Source organism: Blennius ocellaris (assembly GCF_963422515.1).
Source record: "Blennius ocellaris genome assembly, chromosome: 6".
NCBI lineage: Eukaryota > Metazoa > Chordata > Actinopteri > Blenniiformes > Blenniidae > Blennius > Blennius ocellaris.
In genome coordinates, this window is record NC_137655.1 from 23,670,099 (window position 1) to 23,678,184 (window position 8,086).

At 39.9% G+C, this 8,086-nt stretch overlaps 1 protein-coding gene across 1 annotated transcript in view; it reads right to left on the reverse strand.

The window, feature by feature from the left end:
• itgb2 (integrin, beta 2) overlaps window positions 1-3,013 on the reverse strand; it is a 32,813-nt gene extending 29,800 nt beyond the window's left edge. The window contains exon 1 of the mRNA XM_080497900.1: window positions 2,980-3,013. The gene's annotated coding sequence lies outside the window, so the exon portion shown is untranslated. The remainder of the gene's footprint in view (window positions 1-2,979) is intronic.
• Between the last annotated feature and the right edge of the window lie 5,073 nt (window positions 3,014-8,086).

Below are 8,086 nucleotides of genomic sequence, written 5' to 3' on the forward strand. Positions count from 1 at the left end.
AGTTGGTCTCAGCTTGTCACAGCTCATCACAGCTGGTTCAAGCTGGTTACAACTGGTGACAGCTTGTTAGAGCTGATCACAGCCAACTGTGAGCAGGTTGGAGCTGGTCACAACTGGTCACAGCTGGTTAGCAATGGTCACAGCTAATCACAGCTAATGCAGCCCTCATTGAGCGTGACCCACAGAAAAGCATCATATAATAGTGAAATATGATGTTATTTTTGGTCATTTGACAAGTTAAGACATTAACTAGTTTTAAGTTACTTTTGAAATGTAACAAATCTAAGCCAAGGTGAATTTGAAACACACTTGAAAAACAAAACCCAAGAAAGAAATGACTCAATTTGAAAGTGTTAATGAAATAATGTTCTGAGTGCTCTGAATGTACTGTCCTTCAACAAACTGATCACTACTTTGGTTTGTACACTTTTTGTTGTGTAAAAGTGAGAAAGAATGTAGGAAGTTATCTGCTTCAGGACCGGAAGTGTTGCTTATCATGTCTGAACAAAAGAAGAAGTCAGAACGCTGCATGCTGAGAGCATGTTCAAGCTATAAAAGGTGCAAAAGTGAAGCATTGCTTCACTTCTGCTTTCCTGCCTGCAGCTCAGAGAACTTGTGAGGCGGCGAGGTCTGCAGTCCACATTAAACTTCACTGATCAACTGCACCAGTGAATGAATCAATAAGCTTGGTTGGACCACATGAGGACAGGAACTTTAACTGTAACTGCAGAGCTGAATGTAAAAGCACAAACATTCAAAAAGGAGATCAGTTCTCTCCTGAAAGCAAACATTTGTCTCACACCCTCTCTGACTCCTCTCATACGTCTTAGTCTTCTTTCTGTTCACAGCACTTTCACACAGGATGTATACATCATAACAAAGCACAATTTTTTCAGCATAAAATAATTCTCTTTAACATGAAATACGAAGGCAGTATGTTTGCTTTAGATGTCTTCATTATATTCAAATTTACTACAGTAACTTTTTGGATTGGAATCTGATTCATTTCGACTTTTGAAGAAGAAAACAAAAGTTTTAAGTGAGGCTGTACTTACTGTACCTCGTCCTCTTAGTGATCCTTTAACAACTCAATACCCAATGATTATTAAGTAAATTACTTGACTATTTTTGGATGCCTACTCTTTAATTTTATCATAAAATAATATGATGCTAAAGTATTATACTTTTACTGCAGTGGCATTTCTGATTGTTGAGGAATATTTTACAGCTCCATCTACTGAATTTAACATGTATTGTGATCATCACAGTTCAGCAAAAACAGGAAGTTTCTAAATATGGATACTTTGTTAATCATAGTTAGAGCTGATCAGTCCGGAATACTCAAACTAATAATAGCACATCTATAACCAGTCAAACAGTGTTTCAGTGGTTATGAATCTGTGATGACACATCAAGTTTCAGGCCCATTGCCCCATGTAGAGCAGAGTTACACATCACTTCCTGATTCATGGCGAACGATCAGCGATTTGGTAAGCCGCCATGGCCAGGGCCTTTGACTTTGACTTTTGCCAAAGAATTTTGATACCCTTTTCATTGCGGAGGATTGCCAAATTTGTAACCTTTTGAATTTACCCTGTAGGAGAAATTCAACACAAGAACTTTGCTGTTAACAAAAAAATGGTGGACTTCCTGGTGGGTTTAGAGTATGGGAATCATGACATTTTTGTGTGCCCTAATGTGCTTCATAACTCTATCAATCTCAAGAATTATATTACAGCATTTTGGACCAAGGTATGTAAAAATATAATTCCTTAAACTTCATCTTACCAATAGGTGGTGCTATGGCTGTGAATATGGATGTGTTCAGGGCAGCACTTTCATGTAACACTTGAAGCGCTGCATACATCTACCAAATTTCTTGGAAATAGATGTAAAGTGTTAAAAGCATTGCTTGTAGTAGATGTACAAATGTGATCTTTGTGTAATATAGAGGCCTTTTTCCATACACATGTGCAATGACCATAAAATATAAAATGGTTCGCCACTTCCTCCACATGCAAATGTTCACAAAGGTTTGAGCTTGTTTAGGAAGTCAAAAATTGAGCAGTCACTGCAGTACCAGAAAGTAGTAGTAGTACAACAACAACAACAACAACTACAACTACAACTACAACTACAACAACAACAACAACAACAACAACAACACATCTATAAGCAAAACAGGGTTAAACAAATAATAATAGAATAGAAGTAATAATTAGATTTGGATTATAGGGCACTTCAAAACAACCTGGAAGATGCTTTACAGATTCAAACAGATCTGAAAAAATGGTTTGGGGTTTCAAAGGTTTTCACTTTATTACAACCAGAGATTATTGTGTCAAAACACATTGTATTTGCTGTAAGAGTAATCTGGAACATATTAAACTAATAAGGAAGCAGAAGTATAGAAGTGTAAACGCCCTCCAGGCTTTGAATTAAAGGCTTTAAAAGCTTCTTACAATGGTTTTATTTTCCATTGTAAGAATTTTTATTTTCCATTGTAAGAATTTAATGTTCTGTGAATGTGAATGAAGTACTCATAGCTGTCCGGAGCCTCAGCTCTGTAAGACTGACACACTGATTCAACACATTCTGCTCAGTGACAGATTGTAAAGTTTGAGCTGCTTCACAATGAGGCCGGTCCTCGATCACTTGGGTTTATTTCTATTTATCAGGGATTTACAAAGTGAAACTGTCACTCAAACTTCTAAATTCTTTCTATTGAAAATGTCTCACTGCTCATAAACACAGGCCTGTTCATGCAGACTCCCACAGTTCCCTTACAAGTGATGACAGAACGCTCACTTCTCTGTTTGTTCACGTTCTAATAAACAGCAGCTCTTTACACTAAGCAAACCAGCAGCAGTGTTCTACTAAGAACTGAGGAAAAAGACAAGAATAAAAAGTGTAAAGACATGAAAATATCCTTTTTGTTTCAACAAAAACAAGGTTTTTTTTCTGTAAAGATGAACTTACCAATAGAGGAAGATGCCGCTCTGGTAGTGACAGTCTGCTGTGATGAAGACCCCACCCTCATACAGGAAGTATGAAGACACCACAGGATCACACAGGCCGCCCACATGCACAGCCAAGACAAGAAGTCACATTTCTAAAAAAAGAATACAGTGGAAATGAACTAGAACATTTCACATGACATTTTGTGTGCACCAGCCACTTGCTGCCAACTACATTTTAATATCCTCTCTATAACATAGTAAAAAAAAATAAATAAATAAGAGCTGTAAGCAGCCTTGGTCGGGACCCCGGGCCCTGGACTCTGGCCCGTCGGGGTCGGGCCAATCATAGCATCTGGCCCAATCATACCCTCTGGCTTCTTTAAGTATTGAACAAATATACATTTTGAAGGTTTAAACAAAAAAGGACTTTTATTTGTTTATTTTTAAATGGGGGGGCTTTTATTTTGTAAACCTACACAACTCTAATGTAGCTCGTGACCTAATCTGAACCCAAACCCAAACCCTAATATTTCTGGTTTCTATAGATAAGGATCTAAAAAGTCACTTTCAGCTAAGAGTTGGTCTTGTAACCCTGACCCTAGGGTTGTGTCAAAAGTGGATGGGATCTGGCTAATTGGCCAGTGATCCATAACCCTAGGCCTCCCATTAGGCGGTCCACCAAATATCAGCTCAAATGAACAAATTTTGTTAGCATGCTAACTTGCATGCTAGGTTAATATCTTAAAAATCACAGAACTTACTCCCCAGGTGTCCCTGACCTGGAATCTGGTCTTATCTCATGTGCTAATCTGCTAAGCTAACTCGCCGAGCATTAGCATTAAAAATCTTTAAAAAGCATTGAAAGCAGCAGTAGTTAAGTAACCAACTATCCTGCAATCTAGCAAATCCCTAAATACCCATTTTTTTCTGATCCTGATCAACAAAACAAGCTGATTGGAAGCGCGACAAGAACCTGCCAAACAAGACGATGTAACACGTGGGGGAAATTCCATAAACCATTACCTTTTTGACGAGAGAGAACAATGCTGTCATTTTCCCCTCCCGCAATTTCAAGCAACATTTATCATTGCATGGCGTAAAATCATGCATCAAACTGCCCCTCAGAGTGTCTAAAGTTTATGTCTGACTGCTTTCAGACCCACACAGACTGAAAGACAACAAATTTTCTTCTCAAGAAATGATAATTTTATCAAAATATTTACATGAAAACTGTGGATTCCGAGGAGTTGTTTCCAAAATACTTGGATAAAATCCATCCTCTCACACACTGGTGACATCATTAACTGCAGGTGGTCAGAACACTGTTGCATCATTCACACCAAGGAATGTGCAATACCATGAAAGTCCTTGATTATGAGCTGATCTTCTTTCATGTGCTACATCAACAAGCTTCCTCGCTAATGTGTGCTTTGTGGACAAGCTAACATGCCATCGTGTGCTACATAGAGGAGCTGATATGCTAATGTATGGTTTGTGGACTAGCTAGCATGTTAATATGCGATTTAAGGACGAGCTTAAACTCTATATTAGCATTTGAATTGAACCATTTCAACTCTTAAACTACATATTTTCAAGAGTTGTACCATTTCGTCACTTTAAATCTACAAATTTATAAAGGTTTGGAATATATCAACACTTTAAATAGGAATCGTTTTAACTCGTGGTGCTCCGACCGATCGGCCACCGATAACGATCGGCCACTGATAACTATTGGCCAATTTCCGTGGAAAACGTGATCATCGTTTGCTGATCAACGCCTTTCATTGCCGATCACAAAAAACCCTCCCAACTTTCCTTCACACTGCGCAGACGTGCGGCTGCAAACATCACAACAGCTGTGTTGAATTTTTTTTAAGATCTGTGGTGAGAGGAGTGGAGAGTGGTGTAAAGTTTGTATCCTGCAATGAAAAAATACCTGGCACGTTCAAAGGCTTCAACACAACAAACTTCATCCAACATTTGAAGAACAAACAATTGATGGAGTATGGTGAGTTTTCGAGGCTCACGGCGACAGTCAGACAGCAATTAACGCAGCTTATGCTTGGCAACAATGGTCAGTCAGAAAGCTCTGCAAATAACCAGGAAAATCATTGAATTCATGGGACTAGATGACCAGCCTCTTTCAGCGGTGGAAGACACCGGGTTCTGCCGACTCTCTCTCACATGGAGCCCCGCTATGTACTACCAGGATATAAACATTACACTGACGTAGCCCTGCCAGAGCTCCACACAGTGTACTGACGTAGTCCTGCCAGAACTCCACACTCTCACTGTCACATCCAACGTCTCCTGAAAGAAGGCCTCTCATACTCTATAAGTTTCACCACTGATATGTGGACCTCAGACGTCAGTCCTCTATCAATGCTGAGTGTAACAGCTCACTGGATTGATGCAGATTTAGACATTTCTTTTGTAAATTATAAGGAAGGTAAGCATTTTTCTTTGAAATTAATTGATTTAGGCAGGTTGAGATATATTGTCTGTCATTTACAAGAGTTTTTTTGCACTATTTAGCCTGTTGAGAGCCTTAATATTTTCAACCCGTTAAAGATTGCGTTACTGATAGCAGGTTTTCTTAAGTGTTTTTCAGTTGTTCTTTGCAAGGTTTTTGTATTTTTCTCTTGAAAAAGTAAAACTTTTGTCTAAATTAAGGTTATTTTATTGTTCCTTTTTTCCAAATCATCTTGACAGTAGCACTCATCGTAACTAAATTGAAAAATGTACAGTCAATCCATGTGATCATTATCGGTGATCGCAAATGATCGGAACTTTGGCTGATCGGTATCGGTGATCGGCAGCAGAAAACCTGATCGGAGCATCCCCCGTTTTAACGATTAAAACCATTTGAATCTACACATTTTCAAGAGTTTCAACCATTCCAACACTTGGACTCCATATGTATGCAAGATTTAACCAGTTCACACCATAAGACTGTATGCTTTGAAGAGTTTTAACCATTTTAAAACTTTGGATGTGAAGAATTTTAACCAATTCAACAGTTTGAATCAGAAGAGATTTAACCATAAACATTGCAATAATCACTCCCCCTTTTTAAACCAACCAACCAACCAACCAACCAACCAACCAACCAATCAATCAATCAATCAATCAATCAATCAATCAATCAAAGACTTAATTTATTACACAGGAAGATTTTCGGGATGATGACAATGATTGACACGACCTGTGACACCAATTCGTTACTGATGATTGATCTGACCTTGTGGTATATACAGTAAGTAAGTGGCATCCACAACAACATATGTAGTGATACAACATGGAGCAGGCAGGTGGGCACCATAGAGGTCAAGTAGGAGGAGGAAGAGGAGGAAGACGTGGTCAAAGGAATGGCAGAGGACAAGCACCCAGTTTGAGAGGTGTCCATGGGTCCCGTTGAGACATGTGGGGGGACGGGGTCGAGGACAAAGACCAGGACGGCAATGGCAAAGAGTCTCCAGTGAGATTAGAGCAATGGTTGTTGATCATGTCATCAATCATGGCATGACAATGATTGAGGCAGCAAGAATGATACAACCAAACCCTAGAAGATCAACCGTGGCCTCAATCATGAGAACTTTCCGCAATGAGAACCGCTGAGTGTTCAGCATGAACTACAGTAAACATTACAGTATAGTACTGTAGTACTCTTACTGTCATTGTCAAATTATGGTACACTGCATGCCAATGTCCAGTACAGAGTAGGAAATGTGACTATTACCGTAAAATGTGTTCTACAGTATGATGACATGTTCTTCCTGTCATATTCCCGACACAATTGAGACGAGACCCAATAGTGGAGGCAAACTCCTCACTGAGGAACAGGAACCAGTAGTGGAGGTAAACTCCTCACTGAGGAACAGGAACAGCTGTGGTCAACATGGTCCGGGACAGAAATGACATTAGGCTGAGAGAAATCAGACAGAACATCCTGGACGATGAAGATCTCTTCAGGAATGTGGAAGACATAAGTTTGCACACCTTTGCACTTGTTCTGAAAAGGCACCAGGTGTCCCTCAAACAGTTGTACCATGTGCCTTTCGAAAGAAATGCCGACAGAGTGAAGCGTGAGGATTGAATATGTTCAAGTATGTTCAGTTTCATGATGCTTGTTTCTGAAAAATTCCCCATCATTGTACTGTAATCAGTACTGTACAGTAATCCTCTTTCCAACATGTCTTCTTGTACATAGAGGGTGACGTCCTGGATGCAGATGAAAATGATCACAAATTTTTGTTTGTGGATGAGGCAGGCTTCAACCTGGCCAAGGCAAGGAGGAGATGGAGAGAACTACAGAAACTGGCCAGTGGGCCACCATACAAGCACCTGGACGAGGGGGGGGGCAACATCAGTATGTGTGCGGTGATATCAGAAGATGGTGTGGTAGGGCATCAAACTCTGATTGGCACATACAATGCAGAGATCCTTGCATTTCTTGACGCGCTACAGTAACTCTAGTCTGCAGAGCTGTTGGTGTAATTGATGTCCTTGTGTGGGACAACGTCAGGTTCCACCATGTTCATCTGGTGCAGGCATGGTTTCAGGCCAATCCACAGTTCCTCACTGTGTACTTGTCGCTATACTCTCCTTTCCTTACTGTAACCCCATTGAGGAGTTTTTCTCCACATGGAGGTGCAAAGCATGTGATCGGCATCCGCATCAACAAGTGACCCTTCTTCAGGCCATGGACAATGCCTGTGATGACATAACAGCAGACCAGTGTCAGGCCTGGATTCACCAGGCATGTAGGTTCTTTCCAAGATGTTTGGCAAATGAAAAGATCTTTGCGGATGACAACCTGTGGCCCAATCCACAAGACAGGGTTGATGGGGATGACGAGTGATTGTTCCTTTGTTTAGCTTTTTTTTTCTTACTGTACAGTATCCAGGTGTGGAACACATCAGTTAGTTTTGCACAACTTTTTTTTTGTTACAGTAATTGTTACTTTCATTCAACTTGTGTTGTCATTGAGTTTGTATTCATCAATAAATTTCACCTTTGTTCAACCGAAACTGTGATTCCACTGTCTGTGGTGTTCTCTCAACTAGTCATTTTACGTACAATGACATTACGTGAAGCACAGGATGAAACATGTATCACATATTTTG